This window comes from Heterodontus francisci, chromosome 23 (assembly GCF_036365525.1).
Source record: "Heterodontus francisci isolate sHetFra1 chromosome 23, sHetFra1.hap1, whole genome shotgun sequence".
NCBI classification, from domain to species: Eukaryota; Metazoa; Chordata; class Chondrichthyes; order Heterodontiformes; family Heterodontidae; genus Heterodontus; species Heterodontus francisci.
In genome coordinates, this window is record NC_090393.1 from 61,534,798 (window position 1) to 61,554,705 (window position 19,908).

Sequence of the window (19,908 nt, forward strand, 5' to 3'; positions counted from 1 at the left end):
GTGGATCTCTCTGCTTGAAAGCCACACTGTGCCTCAGGATAGACACGCTCAGCCAGCTTCTGGAGCCTGTTTAAAACAACTCGAGCGAAGACTTTCCCCACTATGCTGAGCAGGAAGATTACACGGTAGTTGTTGCAGTCACCGTGGTCACCCTTGTTCTTATAGAGGGTGATGATATTGGCATCGCACATGTCCTGTGGTACTGCTCCCTCATCCCAGCACAGGCAAAGCAGTTCATGGAGTGCTGAGAGTATAGCAGGCTTGGCACTCTTGATTATTTCAGGGGTAATGCTGTCCTTCCCAGGGGCTTTTCCACTGGCTAGAGAATCAGTAGCATCACTGAGTTCCAATTTTGATGGCTGTTCGTCCAGCTCGTCCATGACTGGCAGAGACTGGGCTGCATCGAGGTCTCAGTGACAACATTTTCCCTGGAGTACAGTTCTAGGTAGTGCTCCCCCCATTTTCTTGCGTTGGACGGTGATCGTGTCCCCTGATTTAGACTTGAGTGAGGGGCGATCTTCTTGATGGTTGGCCCAAAAGCTCTCTTAATGCCATCATACATTCCACTGATGTTTCCGGTGTCGGAGTCCAGCTGAATACAACCTCATAGGTGTTGCCAGTGATCATTTGCACAGCGCCTGGCTGTTATTTGTGTAGCGCTTCTGGCTACTTTAAGTACTACGGATGTTTACTCGCTGGGGGCTTTCTTGTAGTTCAACAGTGCAATGCCTCTCCTACCAAGCATAGTTCATTCTTTTGTTACATTCTGTCTATCTCCTGCTGCATAGTTTCAACACATGCTCTTTCTCTTCTCCCTTATCTATTCATGTTATCAGTCGGCCTAACAATGTGGTTTTGACTAATTTGAGCTACACAAGCAGTATTCTCCCAGCTTACTATATCTAAAGTTAACTCTTCATTTGCCAAAAGTTTGTGCATAACTTTTTAAAACGCACATGAAATTCATAATGCAAAAGGATATTAAGCCAATAAAATGATGGAATCCTCATTTCCTACATTTTACACTTTATATACTTATAATAGACTTTTGTCTTTCCTTTACTGTTACTTGCTAATCTTTTCTCATGTACTCTCTGATCAAAAGTTTAAAAATAAGGTGCACTTTGGACTTAAGAAATAGGAGCAGGAGTAGGTCATTTGGCCCCTCAAACCTGCTCCGACATTCAATAAGATCATGACTGATCTGATTGTGGCCTTAACTCTACTTTCCTGCCTGCCCCCCCCCCCCGTAACCCTTGACTCCCTTGTCAATCAAAAATCTAACTCAGCCTTGAATATATTCAATGATTCGGCCTCCACTGCTCACTGGGCAAGAGAATTCCAAGCACTAACGACCCTCTGAGAGAAGAAATTCCTTCTGATCTCCGTCTTAAATGGGAGACCCCTTAATTTAATACTGTGCACCCTAGTTCTAGATTCCCACACGAGGGGAAACATCCTCCTAGCATCTACCCTGTCAGGCCCCCTCAGAATCCTATACATTTCAATCTTCTAAACTCCAATGAGTATAGGCCAAACCTGGTCAACCTTTCCTCATAAGACAAACCCCTCATCCCAGGAATCAGCCTCGTGAACTTTCTCTGAACTGCTTCCAATGCAAGTATATTCCTTCTTAAGTAAGGTGACAAAAATGTATGCAGTACTCTAGGTCTCACTAATGCTCTGTTGTTGCAAGACTTCCCTACTTTTATCCTCCGTCCCCCTTGCAATAAAGGCCAACATTCCATTTACCTTCCTAATTACTTGCTGTATCTGCATGCTGATTTTTTGTGACTCATGTACGAGGCCACCCATTGCGCTCTGTACTGCAGCATTCTGCAGTCTCTCTCCATTTCAATAGTATTCTGCTTTTCTATTCTTCCTGCCAAAGTGAACAACCTCACATTTCCCCACATTATACTCCATCAGCTAAATGTTTTCCCACTCACTTAACCTATCTATATCTCTTTGCAGACTCTTTGTATCCACCTCACAACTTGCTTTCCTTCCTACCTTCATATCGTCAGCAAATTTGGCTGCGGTACAGTCGGTCCCTTCATCCAAGTAATTAAGATAGATCGTAAATAGTTGAGGCCCCAGCACTGATTCCTGTGGCACTCTGCTAGTTAAACATTGCCATCCTGAAAATGACTTGTTTATCCTGACTCTTTGTTTCCTGTTAGTGAATCCTCTATCCATGCTAATATATCACTCCCAACACCTTGAGCTCTTATCTTGTGTGGTAACCTTTTATGTGGTATCAAATGCCTTTTGGAAATCCAAATACACTACATCTACTGTTTCCTTTCTTTATCCACCCTGTTTGTTACATCCTTAAAGAACTCCAATAAATCCGTCAAACACGATTTCCCTTTCACAAACCCATGTTGACTCTGTCTCATTGTAATATAATTTTCTAGATGTCCTGGTACTACCTCTTTAACAATGGATTCTAGCATTTTCCCAACAACAAACGTTAGTCTAACTGGCCTATAGCTTCCTGCTTTCTGTCTCCCTCCTTTCTTGAACAGAGGTGTTATGTTTGCAGTTTTCCAATCTGCTTTGACCTTTCCAGAATCCAGGAGATTTTGGAAGAATACAACCAATGCATCCACTATCTCTGCAGCTACTTCCTTTAAGATCCTTGGATGCAGGCCATCAGGTTCAGGGACTTGTCAACCCTTCGTCCCATTAGCATTCCCATCACTTTTTCTCTCATGATAGTGATTGTTTTAAGTTTCTCCATTCCTTTTGCCTCCTGATTTTCTACTATTCTAGGGATGCTTTTCTGTCGTTTTCTGTGAAGATGGATACTTGTTCAAAGCCTCTGCCATTTCCTCATTTCCCATTATTAATTCCCCAGTCTCACCCTCTAAGGAACCAATGCTCACTTTATCTATTCTTTTTTATATATTTTTAGAAACTTTTAATGTCTTTTTATATTTCTTTCCAGTTTTCTCTCATACTCTAATTTCTCCCTCTTTATTATTTTCTTAGTCATCCTTTGCTGGTTTCTAAAATTTTCCACTTTCTGGCCCACCATTAATCCTTGCATCATTGTACGCCTTTTCTTTCAATTTGATACCACCCTTAACTTCCTTAGTTAGTCAAGGATGTTACATCCTTCAGGTAGAGTTTTTCTTCTTCTTCAATGTAATATATCTTTGTTGAGAGTTATGAAATATCTCCTTAAAAGTCTGCCACTGCTTCTGTACTGTCATACCTTTTAACCTATTTTCCCAGTCCACTTCAGCCAATTCTGTCTTCATACACTTGTAATTGCCTTTATTTAAGTTTAAGCCACTAGTTATGGACCCACATTTCTCACCCTCAAACTGAATATGTAATTCATCATGTTGTGATCACTCTTGCCTAGATGATCCTTTACTATGAGGTCCTTAACTAATCCTGTCTCATTACACATTACTAGGTCCAAAATAGCTTCATCCCTGGTCGGTTCTAGAATGTATTGTTCGATGAAACTGCCTCGAATACATTCTATGAACTCATCTTCCAGGCTACCTTTGCGAATTTGATTTGTCCAATCGATGTGAAGATTAAAATTACTCATGATTATTGCTGTATCTTTCTTGCAAGTCCCCAATATTTCTTGATGTATACTCTATCCTACTTTGTAGCTACTGTTAGGGAGCCTGTAAACTACTCCCGTCAGTGACTTCTTTGCTTTGCTTTTTCTTATCTCCACCCAAACTGATTCTACATCTTGATCTTCTGAACCAAGATCATTTCTCACTATTGTACTGATCTCATCCTTTTCAGAGCTACCCCACCTTTTTCTTTCCTCCTATCCTTCCAAAATATCAAATACCTTGAATATTCATGTCCCAGCCTTAATCACCTTGCAACCATGTCTCTGTAATGGCTATGATATCATACTCATTTATTTCTATTTGTACTATCAATCTTGTTTCGAATGCTACAAGTATTCAGATAAAGAGCCTTTAATTCTGTCTTCTACCATTTTTGCATACTCCGGCCTTATTTGCTGTTCCACTTTTATGTTTGTACCCTCTGTCCCTTCCTGTCACACACCGAGTATAGGTATAGTTGGTTGCTTTGATGTAAAGTGCAGGAGCTTATGGATCTGTCATAGTTGTTTTTCTATTGGGCAATTCTTGATGTCTAGCTAACAAATCAGTTTTTAAAATCACAAGTATATTGTAATATTATCAGACAGAACTGTATTGACATTTATATGTGTAATCTGTCCATTCTCTTTAGTTGAACCCTATTAGGAAATTGGGCAGAAGGTTTTGCTTGTTTCTGTTATGTTAGTGCAATCTGGGTGGAATTACCTGAACCAGTGTGAAAGATCAAGGGACTTAAAATGTAAGTGTGTTACGCCCAAGACCATTTATGTTTGTGTGTTCTGTAATCTTTTATGCTGGTTTGAGATTCAGTTCACTTGAACCAGGCTCCACTCCCAGTGTTGGCATTACAAATTTATGCCGATTGCACTGGTTTGGGAAGGCGCTTCAAACTGCGCTCATTTTCTTTAGCACACAGGAGCTGAGAGGCATGTATTAAAAACGTTTTCATATCAACAGTTATTAAATCTATTAAAAAAACAAACTACTGTACACTAATGAAACTATTAAGTGGTTCAGAATCTTTTTAAAGTCATTTACAGTGATTTTAAATCATGTTACTTACAGGTGGAGAACTGAATGCTTATTTAAATTGCTTAGTTTTGGTGATAAACCCATTTTTAGCTGTAATAATATAACATCAGGTTACCACTCTTAAATACATCAAAGAAATACTTTTTGATGGAAAGAGAAAAGAGAGCAATTACTTGTCAGCCATGGTTCAGTGATAACATTCTCACCTCTGAGTCAAGTGGTTGTGGGTTCAAGTCCCATTCCAAAGGTTTGAGTCCATAATCTAGGTTAACCATTTCAGTGCAATAATGAGGGAATACTGCTCTGTCAGGTGCTGTCTTTTGGATGGAATGTTAAACCGTGGCTTTGTCTGCTCACTCAGGTGGACAAAAAATATCCCATGGCAAAATTTCAAAGAACAGGCAAGTTCTCCCTATCAATATGTATCCCTCAATCAACATCATTAAAACAGATTATCACAGTGCTGTTTGTGGGATCATGCTGTGCATAAATTGGCTGCCGCGTTTCCTACATAACAATAGTAACTACGCTTCAAGAAGTACTTCATTAGCTGTAAAGTGCTTTGGGACATCCTAACTGGAGGAGGTGGCTCCACAAATATCCCCATCCTCAATGATGGGGGAGCCCAGCACATCAGTGCAAAAGATAAGGCTGCAGCATTTGCAACAATCTTCAGCCAGAGGTGCCGAGTTGATGATCCATCTCGGCCCCCTCCTGAAGTCCCCAGCATCACAGATGCCAGACTTCAGTCAATTCGATTCACTCCACATGATATCAAGAAACGACTGAAGGCACTGGATACTGCAAAGGCTATGGACTGTGACAAAATTCCGGCAATAGTACTGAAGACCAGTGCTCCAGAACTTGCTGTGCCCCTAGCCAAGCTGTTCCAGTACAGCTACAACAGTGGCATCTACCCTGCAATGTGGAAAATTGCCCAGTTATGTCCTGTGCACAAAAGGCAGGACAGGTCTAACCCGGCCAATTACCGCCCCATCAGCCTACTCTCAATCATCAGTAAAGCGATGGAAGGTGTCGTCGACAGTGCCATCAAGCGGCACTTGCTAAGCAATAACCTGCTCAGTGACGCTGTTTGGGTTCTGCCAGGGCCACTTAGCTCCTGACCTTATTACAGCCTTGATTCAAACATGGACAAAAGAGCTGAACTCCAGAGGTGAGGTGAGAATGACTGCCCTTGACATCTAGGCAGCATTTGACCGAGTATGGCATCAAGGAGCCCTAGGAAAACTGGGGTTATTGGGAATCAGGGGGAAAACTCTCCGCTGGTTGGAGTCATCCCTAGTGCAAAGAAAGATTATTGTAATTGTTGGAGGTCAATCATCTGAGCTCCAGGACATCACTGCAGGAATTCCTCAGGGTAGTGTCCTCGGTTCAACCATCTTCAGCTGCTTCATCAATGACCTTCCTTCAATCATAACGTCAGAAGTGGGGATGTTCACTGTTGATTGCACAATGTTCAGCACCATTCGCGACTCCTCAGATACTGAAGCAGTCCTTGTAGAAATGCAGCAAGGCCTGGACAATATCCAGGCTTGGGCTGCTGAGTGGCAAGTAACATTCACGCCACACAGTGCCAGGCAATGACCATCTCCAACAAGAGAGAATCTAACCATCTCCCCTTGACATTCAATGGCTTTACCATCGCTGAATCCCCCACATTCAACATCCTAGGGGCTACCATTGACCAGAAACTTAGCTGGAGTAGCCATATAAATACCGTGGCTACAAGAGCAGGTCAGAGACTAGGAATCCTGTGGCGAGTAACTCACCTCCTGACTTCCCAAAGCCTGATCACCATCTACAAGGCACAAGTCAGGAGTGTGATGGAATACTCTCCACTTGCCTGGATGGGTGCAGCTCCAACAACACTCATGAAGCTCAACACCATCCAGGACAAAGCAGCCCGCTTGATTGGCACCCCATCTACAAACATTCACTCCTTCCACCACTGACGCACAGTGGCAGCAGTGTGTTCCATCTACAAGATGCACTGCAGGAATGCACCAAGGCTCCTTAGACAGCACCTTCCAAACCCGCAAACTCTACCACCTCGAAGGACAAGGGCAGCAAATGTATGGGAACACCACCACCTGCAAGTTACCCTCCAAGTCACACACCATCCTGACTTGGAACTATATCCCCGTTCCTTTACTGTCGCTGGGTCAAAATCCTGGAACTCCCTTCCTAACAGCACTGTGGGTGTACCTACCTCACATGAACTGCAGCAGTTCAAGAAGGCAGCTCACCACCCCCTTCTCAAGGGCAATTAGGGATGGGCAATAAATGCTGGCCTAGCCAGCGATGCCCACATCCCATGAATGAATTTTTAAAAATTCTGATGTTGTGAATAAATGCTATATAAATGCAAGTCTTTTTATTTCACATTCTATTATGCTGCTCAATTGGGCTGGCTCATGGAAGATTTTACATTTGTGATTATGCAAATGACTTTTAGAAGGAACTTAAAGCCTAACCTAATCAATGAAATTTCAAACACATTTTGAATGGAATTTTCTGATTGCTTCCATAGCGGAACCTACACCATTGTCTCTTTGCCCAGAACCCCTCTACAAACGTGCAAAATCAACCTATTATGTTAATCCATTAAAGTGAGTTATCTGAAAGCCTGACGTCAAAGGAAGCAGCAGGTTATAAACTGGGAGTCTTCTGAGTTCAGCAGTTTATTCGAAATTCTAGAATTCAGTCATCACCTGTAAACTTAAATTGACTGACCATGGTGCACGTTGATGATGCCTATTGAATTTCACTTGTCAGTGACTCGGTGGAATAGCTAAGAATAGAGGGGCCTATAGTGAACAGGCAATGATCAAAGAGCTGGCATCACTGTAAATCATTTATATTGTTCAGACAATTGAAGTCACCACTTTGTTGTAAATGCTGCATTTCCCAATCATCCCACAGGTGCAGTGTTGAAACCTTTTGGCGACACAGGCCACTGCATTTAGAAGGTCATAAGAATGTTAGAAGTAGGATCAGTAGGCCATACGGCCCTTCGAGCCTGCTCCACCATTCAATAAGATCAAGACTGATCTGATCTTGGCCTCAACTTCAGTTTCTTGCCTGCTCCTCCAAAACCTTTGACACCCCAATAGTTTAAGAATCTGTAACTCAGCCTTGAACATATTCAATGACTCTGCCTTCACAGCTCTCTCGGGTCGAGAATTCCAAAGATTCATGACCCTCAGAGAAGAGATTCCTCCTCATCTAAGTCTTAAATGGATGACATCTTATTCTGAAACTATGCCCCCTAGTTCTAGAATCCCTCACAAAGGGAAACATTCTCTCATCATCTACCCTGTCAAGCCCCATCAGAATCTTGTATGTTAAAATAAGATCACCTTTCATTCTTCTAAACCGCAATGGGTATAGGCCCATCTTGGAGTCATTACGTCATAGAAGGAGGCCATTCAAACCATTGAGTCTCTGCCAGCTCTCTGTGGAGCAATCCAATCAGTCCTATTCCCCTGCTCTTTCCCTATACCTTGCAAGTTTATTTCCCTCAAGTACTCATCCAATTTTCTTCTGCAATCATCCTTGTCTTTGTTTCTACCACCCTCGTAGGCACCGGGTTCCAGGTCATTACCACTCACTGTATAAAAAAGCTCTTCCTCACATTCCCCCTGCATCTCTTGCCTGAACAGCCCTGGCTTCTCTAATCTAACTTTGTAGCTAAAACCTCATCCCTGGAACCATACTAGTAAATCTCCTCTGCACCCTCTCAAGGACCTTCACATTCTTCCTAAAGTGTGGTGACCAGAACTGGAAGTAATACTCCAGATGTGGCTTATCCAGAGCTTTATAAATGTTCAGCACAATCTCACTGCTTTTGTACTCAATACCTCTATTTATGAAGCCCAAAATCCTATATGCATTATTAACTACTCTCTCAGTATGTCCTCCCACCTTCAAAGATTTCTCACATGAACCCCGAGGTCTCTCTGTCCCTGCACACTCTTTAGAACTGTGCCATTTCGTCTATATTGCTTTTCCCTATCCCTTCTGCCAAAATTCTTCATCTCATACTTCTCTGTATTAAATTCTATTTGCCACTTGTTTTGACTGTCTGCCATCCTCCAGTCTACAAAGCAGCCATTTACCACAATTCACTCTGTCCTTAAGTCAATTTTTATCCAATCTGACACTGGCCCTCCTATTCCATGAGCCTCAATTTTGTTAACCAACCTTTTATGTGGTACTTTATCAAATAATTTCTTAAAATCCAGATCGACATGCATTGCATTCCCTTCATCAACTTTCTCTGTTATTTCATCAAAAAATTCAATTAGGTTAGTCAAACACAAGCTCTTTTACAAATCTGAACTGGCTCTCCTTAATTAACTCTCCAAGTGTCTGTCGATTTTTTCCCCCTGATTATTGTTTCTAAAACCTTCCCCACTGCTGATTTTAAACTGACCAACCTGTAGTTACTAGGAATGTCCTTACACCCTTTCTTGAATAAGGGTGTCAGATTTGCCATTTTCAATCCTCTGGCACCTTCCACTGTATCTCAGGAAGATTGGAAGATTATGGTAAGCCCTTTCCCTATCTTCACCCCCACTCCCGTTAGCAACCTGGGATGCAAACCATCCGGATCAGGCGACTTATCCACTCTAAGCAGAGCCAGCCTTTCCAGTACATCCTTTTAATCAACTTTCACCCCCTCCATTACCTCTACCATCTCTGCTTCTACCAATATTTTGTCAGCATTTTCTTCCTTAGTAAATACTATATAAAGTACTCAGTAAGTATTCTAGCCATGCCCTGCACCTCTAAGCATATAGCACCCTGTTTGTCCCTAATAGGCCCTACCCACCTCTTACTATTAACTTGCCACCAGAAGGTTTTTGGGCTTCCTTTTACATTAACTGCCATTCTATTCTCATATTCTTTCTTTGCCAGTTTTATTTTCCTCTTTACTTCCCCTCTCAACTTGTTGAGTTTGGCTGGGTTGTCGCCTAAAGTATTCACCTGACATGCAACATGCACCTTTTTTTTGTTTCATCATATTCAGTATCTCCCTTGTCACCCAAAGAGCCCTGGCTTTGGTTCCCTTACCTTTCACCCTTGTTGGAATGTATCTAGCCTGAACCTGAAACATCTCCTCCTTAAAGATCAACCATTGTTCTGTTATAGTTTTTCCTGTCAAACTTTGGTTCCATTTTATGCTAGATCCCCTCGTATCCCATTGAAGTTAGCCCACTTCCAATTTAGAAGTTCTACTTCAGATTGTTCCTTGGTCTTATAGGAACATAGGAAGATAGGAACAGGAGTAGGCCATTCAGCCCCTCGAGCCTGTCCCGCCATTCAATGAGATCATGGCTGATCCGCGGCCTAACTCCATATACCTGCCTTTGGCCCATATCCCTTAACAAAAATCTATCTATTTCAGATTTAAAATTAACAACTGTTCTAGCTTCAACTGCTGTTTGTGGGAGAGAGTTCCAAACCTCTACCACCCTTTGTCTCCTCCTGAGCACAGTTCAGAAATTCCTTCCTCTCCTTTCCCTTTACTCTAACATTATCCCAATCGATATTTGGGTGATTAAAGTCCCCCAATATCACCACTCTATAATTTTTGCACATCTCTGTGATTTCCCTGCAGATTTACTCCATTTCTTCCCCGCTATTTGGAGTTGTATAGAATACCCCCAGTAGCATATCTTTGTCTCCTCAAGGACATCCCCACTTTCCAACACTACAATGTCTTCCCTAATCTGTACTGCCACCCCACCTCCCTTTTCTCCTTCCCTATCTTTTCTGAACACTTTGTATCCTTGAATATTAAGCGCCCTGTCCTCACCATTTTAAGCCACATTTTCATTATTGCCACTACATTATAATACCATACTACTATTTGTGCTTGGAGCTCACCATCCTTATTCACCACACTTTGTGCGTTTACATCTATACATTATAAATCTACCTTTCTACCTCATAGTTCTTCTTAGTCTGCTCCTATCTATTATGGTACTACTTGCTTCTCTAGTGCTATCCAACACTCTCACTCCTTTGTACACCTTATTCATCTTTTCTACTTCTATATGTTGGGGTCCATCACCCTGCCAATTTAGTTTAAACCATGCTGGTGAACCTCCTGGCAAGGACATTGGTCCCAGTCCTATTGAGGTGCAACTTGTCTCTTTTGAATAGGTGCCTCCTGCTTCAGAACTGGTCCCAATGCCTCAAGAATCTGAAGCCCTCCCTCTTGCACCATGCCTCAAACCACGCATTGATCCTCCCTATCTTCCTATTTCTAGTCGCGCTAGTGCGTGACACTGGGAGTAATCCAGAGTTTACAACCTTCAAGGTCCTACTTTTTAACTTCCTCCCTAGCTCCTGAAAATCTGATTGTGGAACCTCAATACCTGCTTTCTTTGGGTCGTTGTTATCGACATGTATCACAACTTCAGGCTTGCTCCCTCCTGCAAAATATCCTGCACCCTCTCTGTGATGTCTAGGGAGGCAACACGTCATGCGGGACTCACTATGACAGTTACAGAAATACCTGTCAGTCTCCCTAACTATGGAATCTCCTATAATGGCTGCATTTCTACCCTTTGCTGTTCCCTCCTGTATAGTCCCATGCCCATTAGTGCCATGGTCTGGACTGCACTTCTTCAAGGTCGTCACTCCCAGCAGTCTCCAAAGCTGAGTATAGGTTTGAGTATTTCCTGCCTCTTCCTACTCTTCTTGATGGCCACCCATCTACTATCCTGAACTCTTACTATCTGTGGGAGGATCACCTCCTGGAATGTACGATCCAGGATACTCTCATCCTCCCTGATGCTCTGCATTGACTCCAGCTGCTCCTCACACTCAGAAATCCTGAGCTCGAGCTCAAGCAGATGGAGACACTTCTTACACACATGGTCCCCCAAGACACATGATGTGTCCTGAGGTACCCACATGGCGCAGAAATTGCAAGCAACAGGTCCCAGCTGCCCCATCCATGATCAAAGAAAAAGATCTCTATTCCTACTTTTAGAATCTAGTTAATACCTTGTATAAACTTTTATAAGCTGCTCAATCTTTCCCCATAAGACAACCTCTTCATGCCAGGAATCAACCCAGTGTTGCCTTCTCTGAATTGCCTCCAATACAAGTTTATTCATCCTTAAATAAGGAGACCAAAACTGTATGCAGTTCTCTCGGTGATTGTTTCAGGTTCCACCCTCCCTTTTGCCCTCTGATTTTCTACTATTTTTGGGATGCTTTTAGTATCTGAAGACAGATACAAAATATTTCAGAGTCTTTGCCATTTCTTTGTTTCCCATTATTAATTCCCCTGTCTCATTCTCTAAGGGACTAACACTTACTTTAGGTTCTCTCTTCCTTTTTTATATACTTGGAGAAGCTCTTTCTGTCCTTTTTATATTTCTTGCTAGTTTACTCTCAATCTATTTTACTCCCTTTTTTTAAAGTCATCCTTTGCTGGTTTCTAAAATATTCCCAATCTTCTGGCCTACCATTAATCTTCACAACATTGTATGCCTTTTCTTTCAATTTGATACAGTTCTTATCTTCCTTAGTTAGCCATGGATGGTTCATCCTTCTCGTAGACTCTTTCTTTCTCAATGGATTATATATTTGTTGAGAATTATGAAATATCTCCTTATTTGTCTTCCAGTGCTTATCTACCATCTTATCTTTTAATCTATTTCCCCAGTCCATTTTAGCCAACTATGCCTTCGTACTTTTATAATTGCCTTTGTTTAAGACACTGGTTTTAAACCCAACTTTCTCACCCTCAAACTGAATGTGAAATTCTATCATGTTATGATCACTCTTACCTCGAGGATCCTTTCTCAACAGGTCTTTAATTAGTGCTGTTTCATTACACATTACCCGGTCTAAAATAGTTCCCTGGTTGATCCCACAACATATTGTTCTAAGAAACTGTCCCAAACTCATGTACGAACTTACCCTCAAGGCTACCGTTGCAAATTTGATTTGTCCAATCCATACGAAGACTGAAGTCGCTCACTATTATTGAAGTACCTTTCTTACAAGCCCCCATTTTTTCTTGACTTATACTCTGTCCGACAGTGTAGCTGCTGTTAGGAAGCCTATAGACTACTGCCACCAGTGGCTTCTTTCCCTTGCTATTTCTTATCTTCATCCAAACTGATTTTACATCTTGATCTTCCAAGACAATGTCATTTCTCAGTACTGTATGAATCTCATCTTTTATTACATCAGATTACGTAGGATATATGGCACAGAAACAGGCCCAACCAGTCCATGCTGGCCTTTATGCTACATTTGTGCCTCCTTCCATCTTTACTCATCTAAATCTAACATCATAATCCTTTATTCCCTTCTCCCTCATATGCTTGTTTAGCTTTCCCTTAAAATGCATCTATGCTATTCGCTTCAATCATTCCCTGTGGTTGCAAGTTCCACATTCTTACCATTCTTTGGGTACAGAAGTGTCTTCTGAATTCCCTATTGGATTTCTTGGTGACTGTCTTACATTGATGGCCTCTGTTATGCTCTTCCACGCAAGTGGAAATATTCTCTCTGTATGAACTCCATCAAAACCTTTCATAATTTTAAAGACCTCCATTAAGTCACCCTTCAGCCTTCCTTTTTCAAGAGAAAAGACACCCATCCTGTTCATCCTTTCCTGATATGTATACTCACACAATTCCGGTATCATCCTTGTAAATCTTCTCTGCATCCTCTCCAGGGTCTCTACATCCTTTTTATAATAAGGCAACCAGAACTGCACGCAGTACTCTTAAGTGTTGTCTAACCAAGTTTCGATACAGTTTTAGCATAACTTCCCTACTTTTCAATTCTATCCCTCTAGAAATAAAACCTAGTGCTTGGCTTGCTTTTATTTTATGGCCTTGCTAACCTGTGGTGCAACTTTTAGTGATTGGTGTATTTGAACTCCAAGATCCCTTTGTTCCTCTCCCTCATCTAAACATGCATCTTCCAAGTAATAAATGACCTCCCAATTCTTCCTACCAAAATGTACTACCTCAGATTTATTCACATTGAATTTCATTTGCCAATTATTTACCCATTCTGCAGGTTCGATAATGTCCTCCTGTAATCTGTTGTATTCCTCCTTAGTATTGACTACACCCCCACATCACCCCGCACCTCCCCAATTTGGTGTCATCCAATTAGAAATTGTGTTTTTGATTCCAAAGTCTAAATCGTTAATGTAAGTTGTGGACAGCAGTGGTCCCAGCATTGATCCTTATGGAATACCACTTTCCATTAGAGGCCTGCTTTAGGGCAGGAAAAAGAACCCGACCGCAACACAGCAGATCCGAGCCCGACCCAGCCCGAGTCCCTCCGATTTTGCCCCAAGCCCAACCCGACCCGAACCCGTCACTACTCGACCTGACCTGACCATCCCTTTACTTACCCTCGGACTCGGAAGCTCCAGTAAGCTGCAGCGCATGCATGATGACGTCATAGTTTAGAGATACAGCACTGAAACAGGCCCTTCAGCCCACCGAGTCTGTGCCGACCATCAACCACCCATTTATACTAATCCTACACTAATTCCATATTCCTACCACATCCCCACCTGTCCTGATATTTCCCTACCATCTACCTATACTAGGGGCAATTGCTAATGGCCAATTTACCTATCAACCGGCAAGTCTTTTGGTATGTGGGAGGAAACCGGAGCACCCGGAGGAAACCCACACAGACACAGGGAGAACTTGCAAACTCCACACAGGCAATACCCAGAATTGAACCCGGGTCGCTGGAGCTGTGAGGCTACGGTGCTAACCACTGCGCCACTGTGCCGCCCTTGCTGACGTCACTTGCTCACTACGCAGACTCAGTTTTGTCCAGCTTGGGTAAGTTTTTTAATTTCAATATTTACCAGCAGAGCACTTACCGTGTGTATCCGGCCCGACCTGACCCGACTCGACCTGGACTCGGCCCGGCCCTACCCGACCCGAGCCTGAAAGCCAGCCCTGGAAGATGGGCCCGACCTGATCCGAACCCGACACATGTCGACGGGTCCCGTCGGGTTTGGGTCGGGTAGCAGGCCTCTACTTTCCATCTTCTGCTGCTCTGAATAATTCCCCTTTACTCCCACTCTCTGCTTTCTTTCTTGAATCCAGCTTGCAATCCATTTTGCCACTTGTCCCCTGACTCCGCATTCTCTGACCTTATTCATTAGTCTATTATGGTGCACCTTATTAAAGACCTTATGAAAATCCAGATAAATTGCAGCTACTTCATTGTCATTGTTTATTCTCTCTGTTACTTCCTCAAAAAATTCAACAAGGTTGGTCAAGCAAGATTTTCCCTTTTGAAATCCATGCTGATTATTCATTATTATATATTTCATTTCTAGATGTTTTCTGTTCTCTCCTTTCATAGGGATTCCGTTATTTTTCCTACCACCGATGTTAAGCTGACTGGTCTATAATTCCCTGGACATGTTCTGTCCCCTGTCTTAAATATGGTTTTATGTTAGCTATCTGCCGGTCCTCTGGCACCACACCTTTTTCGAATGAATTATTAAGTATGTTTATGTTTAGTTTAGATTATGTTTAGAGATACAGCACTGAAACAGGCCCTTCGGCCCACCGAGTCTGTGCCGACCAACAACCACCCATTTATACTAATCCTACACTAATTTTTCCCTACCCTATATTTCCCTACCACCTACCTATACTAGGGGCAATTTATAATGGCCAATTTACCTACCAACCTGCAAGTCTTTTGGCTTGTGGGAGGAAACCGGAGCACCCGGAGAAAACCCACGCAGACACAGGGAGAACTTGCAAACTCCACACAGGCAGTACCCAGAATTGAACCCGGGTCGCTGGAGCTGTGAGGCTGCAGTGCTAACCACTGTGCCACTGTGCCGCCCTGCTATCTCTTCACTGGATTATTTAAAAATGCGTGGATGCAATCCATCCAGACCAGAGGCTTTTAGCCTGTTTGAGTTTGATTAGTTTATTCAATACATTCCCTATTTTTGTTTTAAATGCACCTATCATGTTACTCATCTCATCATTCAATGTCTTGTCAACTTGTTCCAGCTCCCTGGTAAATAGGAAAGCAAGATAATTATTTAATATTTCTGCCATCTCCCTCTTGTTACCAGTGGTATTATCCTGTCTTTCCTTTTTTAAAAAATTCTGTCATGGGATGTGGGCATCGCTGGCAAGGCCAGCATTTGTTGCCCATCCCTAATTGCCCTTGACAGGGCAGTTAAGAGTCAAACACATTGCTGTGGGTCTGGAGTCACATGTAGGCCAGACCAGCTGAAGTAGGCAGATTCCCTTCTCTAGAGTATATTAGTGAACCAGATGGGTTTTTACGACAATCGATGATCAGTTTCATGGCACCATTACTGAGACTAGCTTTCAATTCCAGATCATAGAGGCAGCAGCAATGGCAGCTGATAAATCAGAGCAAGTCTGACTGGAGACGGTAACAGTGACAGCTGATAAATCAGAGTGAGCCTGATTGGAGACGGTGACAGTGACAGCTGATAAATCAGAGCGGGGGAAAGAGCGGACCTTCCACGGTGTTTACTTAAGAAAAGCAAGGAGTTACATCAGAGGTCAGGAGGTAGGTGATTCGTTGGTGAGTTTTAAGATCTTCTTTTCTCCCTAAACTAGGGCAGTGGTTTACACTAGGACCGGGAAACTATAAAGTACTGTATTAAATTTACAGTTTAGCTAGTTAAAATAATGAATAAAATTTCAATCGGGGTAAATATATCAGTAAGGGAATTGGTAATAAGAGTATTAGCATAGAGCAGGTCCAGAGGCATTAATAGTTTATACATGGTGCTACAACCTCGGTTCAGGACATTAACTTTAAAACAAGAGATATGAACTCCTCAAACCAATTAAAGGATCACACGACAAGATTTCTCATTTCAAAACTTTCACTATAACAACTAAACTAAAAATCAACATTAACTGAACAGTATTTAGTAGATAGCTCATACACTAAAATTACACAGCATGGTATTTTCCATTAACTTATTAATACACTTGAAAACCCCATACCACGTTTATACGTTACGCAGTGTTCTCAGCAAAAAAAGGTATCTTTGATTAAAAGTCCCAAACTCCTCCCAGTTACACCGGGTTGTATCTCTTTCTCAGTCCTTCTCAAAACCAATGTCTTCTTAACTCAATTCTCCGGAGCCCATTAATAATGCAATCTCTGGTGACCACATTGGTCTTTTCTCTTTCGCAAATCTCAACTTTCGAATCAGGTTCAAGGCGTAGCAGCCTTTTACTGTATTGGAGCTTTGAGAGCAGCTGTTTTTCTCTCTCTCGCTCTCGCTCTTGCTCTCTCTCTGCAGGCTGCACAACTCCCTTTCTTCCTTACAGCCTGCCAGACCTAGGAAAGCCTATTGAATTTATCCAGAACAAAAGTCAATAGTCCTTTGCCTCTTACAATATTCAGAGTCCATAAGTCTGACCACAGAAAAACCACCTGGGCCTTCCTTTGTTTCCAGGTGTTAGCAATTGCAACTCGAATTTGCTTTTTCAAGCCCTGGCTCCCTGTTTACAATCTAAGAGTCTGGGAGAGTGAAACCCATTGTCCTTCAGGTGCTCTGTGTTCATAGTTCTCATGGTAACCAAGAACACTGGCTTGTCTCTAGGTAGAATTTACACTGTATAAAAGATCATATTTTTTAAAAAACGTATTATTATAAAAACAAATACTACCAAGTCCGGCTGTCATGCAGACCCCCTCCCCCCTGCCCCAACCCCACCACCTGCCAAGAATGAGGCATATTAATTTTGTCATATGAACATTGATTTGAAAACTGTTGCTGAAGGGAAGAAAGGACTGAAAGAAATCACCAGGCCCTTGGCTGGAAAGACATTTGCATATTAACAGACAGTGCTTGGGGAGACAAAGGGGTTACTTCCCTTATCCAATTTAACCCACAATGGACTTTGATCACCATACATTGAAGGTGAGGGAGCTCATATTTCAGGATGATTGCTGGGATGACCAAATCCAGAAACAGACGTGGTCTGACCAGCTGGTCACATGATTAACCTGCTTGGCAACCTGGTTCTTTTTGAATTGCACAAACAGTTTGAACTCAGAGACTGCAGTAGGCTCCTGGACTGAAAAATATCTCTCCTGGCTGGCTTGCCATAACCTCTCCTTTCTGGCTCCCCCTCTCTTTCTCACGGAACTCCAAATGCACTGAAGACACATGAACACCAAGAGAGAAAAGCCTCCTACAGCGAACAAGGTTTAAGAAGAATACTGGGCCCCAACAAAAGGCAAGATCTACCTGCAATCAAGGACTCTACAGTGAGCGTGAAGAACCATAACAATAACTCTCTTCAGATATTTAGGACTTGAGGTTGTTTTCGTTGGAGAGAAGGAGGAGGAGAGGTGACTTAATAGAGACATATAAGATAATCAGAGGGTTAGATAGGGTGGATAGTGAGAGTCTTTTTCCTCAGATGGTGATGGCAAACACGAGGGGACATAGCTTTAAGTTGAGGGGTGATAGATATAGGACAGATGTCAGAGGTAGTTTCTTTACTCAGAGAGTAGTAGGGGCGTGGAACGCCCTGCCTGCAGCAGTAGTAGACTCGCCAACTTTAATGGCATTTAAGTGGTCATTGGATAGACATATGGATGAAAATGGAATAGTGTAGGTCAGATGGTTTCACAGGTCAGCGCAACATCGAGGGCCGAAGGGCCTGTACTGCGCTGTAATGTTCTAATTCTAATTCTAATATTGCCTCAAACCTTTCCACTTCATTTTTCTTCTGCTGTTTTCTGTCTCTATCAGCATGTGTGTATCATGTATGCATGCTAGCATGGGCATGTCTTGTTTCTGTAGGTGTTAACCGAATTAGAGTTTAAGTTTAATAAATTTCTTCTTTAAACCTAAGAAAACCTGTTTGTGCTGGTTTCTTTGCCTTATAATTGGAAAACGGTGAACAAGGATTCACCAAGGGGGAGCTAAAATCACAGTGTGTTTAAAAATAAAGCCCTGTTACGGTAAGACCGGTGAAGGCTGAGAGGTAACCCTAGACCCCTTTCTCACCTGGTCGTAACAGTGGCGTTCATAACACCTGCCCCCCATAAATACAACATTATCAACATAAAACATTGTAAACATCACTAACATCTTATACTAACAGGTAACAGCAGTATTTTCATATCTCCGAGTTGTTTTCCTCTGTTGTACTGTTCCTTTAAATTCTGGACAGAGCATCGGCAATTACATTGCTCTTTCCTGTAACATGTACAATTTTTAGGGTAAGTGGTTGCAACATTAAACTCCACCAGAATAATGTGGTTTTGAAGTTCTCCAAAAACCTTAAGAGGTTATGGTTGATATAGATGTCTATTTTCCCTTGACCATTATTGACGTATACTTCAAAATGAAAAGCCAATGTAAGTCCTAAAGCCTCTTTTTCAATAACGGAGTACTTTTTTTGGTACTTATTTAGTTTTTCTGAGAAGTAACTGACCAGTCGTTCGATGCCAGCATCATCATCTTGGATTAACACTGCTCCCATCCCACATCACTGGCTTCAATAGTTACTTTATAAGGCTTGCTAAAATTTGGTGCTGCTAGGATGGGTTCATTTATTAAAATGGCCTTTAATTTGTCAAATGCCATTTGACATGATTCTGTCCACTTGACCCTCACGTTTCTCATTAACAAATTTGTCAGTGGGGTAACCACTGTACTGAAATTAGGATCAAATTTTTGGTAAAACCCACACGTCCCGAGGAATCGTAGTATCTCCTTTTTTGTCTTGGGGACTGGAAAGTCTCATCGTTTGAACCTTAGCTTCACTAGACAACACTTGACCTTGACCCATGATGTGCATCAAACAGGTGACCTTAGCCTCGGCAAACTCACTCTTTGCTAAGTTTATTACCAAATTGGCTTTCTTTAACTTGTTGAACAGAGCCTTTAAGTGTTCAACGTGCTTTTCCCAAGTGACACTGTATACTAATAGATCGTCAATGTGCACAACACAATTGCTCAGTCCAGCAGTCACCCAGTTAGTCAATCTTTGAAATGTGGCCGGTGTATTTTTCATACCAAACAGCATAATGTTACACAGAAATGGGCCATCTGGGGTGACAAAGGCAGAAATTTCTTTAGCTTGGTTGGTTAAGGGTACTTGCCAATATCCTTCCAGCAAATCAATCTTGCAAATAAAGGGTGAATTCTCCACTTATCCAATCTCACGACTTGAGGATTGCATTGGCAGAGTCT

The 19,908-nt window shown here is 42.2% G+C and overlaps 1 protein-coding gene across 5 annotated transcripts in view; it reads left to right on the forward strand.

Moving 5' to 3' along the window:
- Positions 1-19,908, forward strand: part of LOC137382868 (protein PML-like) — a 100,031-nt gene that overhangs the window by 17,936 nt on the left and 62,187 nt on the right. The window contains exons 1-2 of one of the 5 annotated variants that reach the window (XM_068055409.1): positions 14,435-14,512; positions 16,050-16,247. The exons of 2 other annotated variants lie outside the window; for them this stretch is intronic. The gene's annotated coding sequence lies outside the window, so the exon portion shown is untranslated. Of the gene's footprint in view, positions 1-14,434; positions 14,513-16,049; positions 16,263-19,908 lie in introns of those variants that run through there. 2 more of the 5 variants (XM_068055408.1, XM_068055406.1) reach the window with 2 other exon arrangements.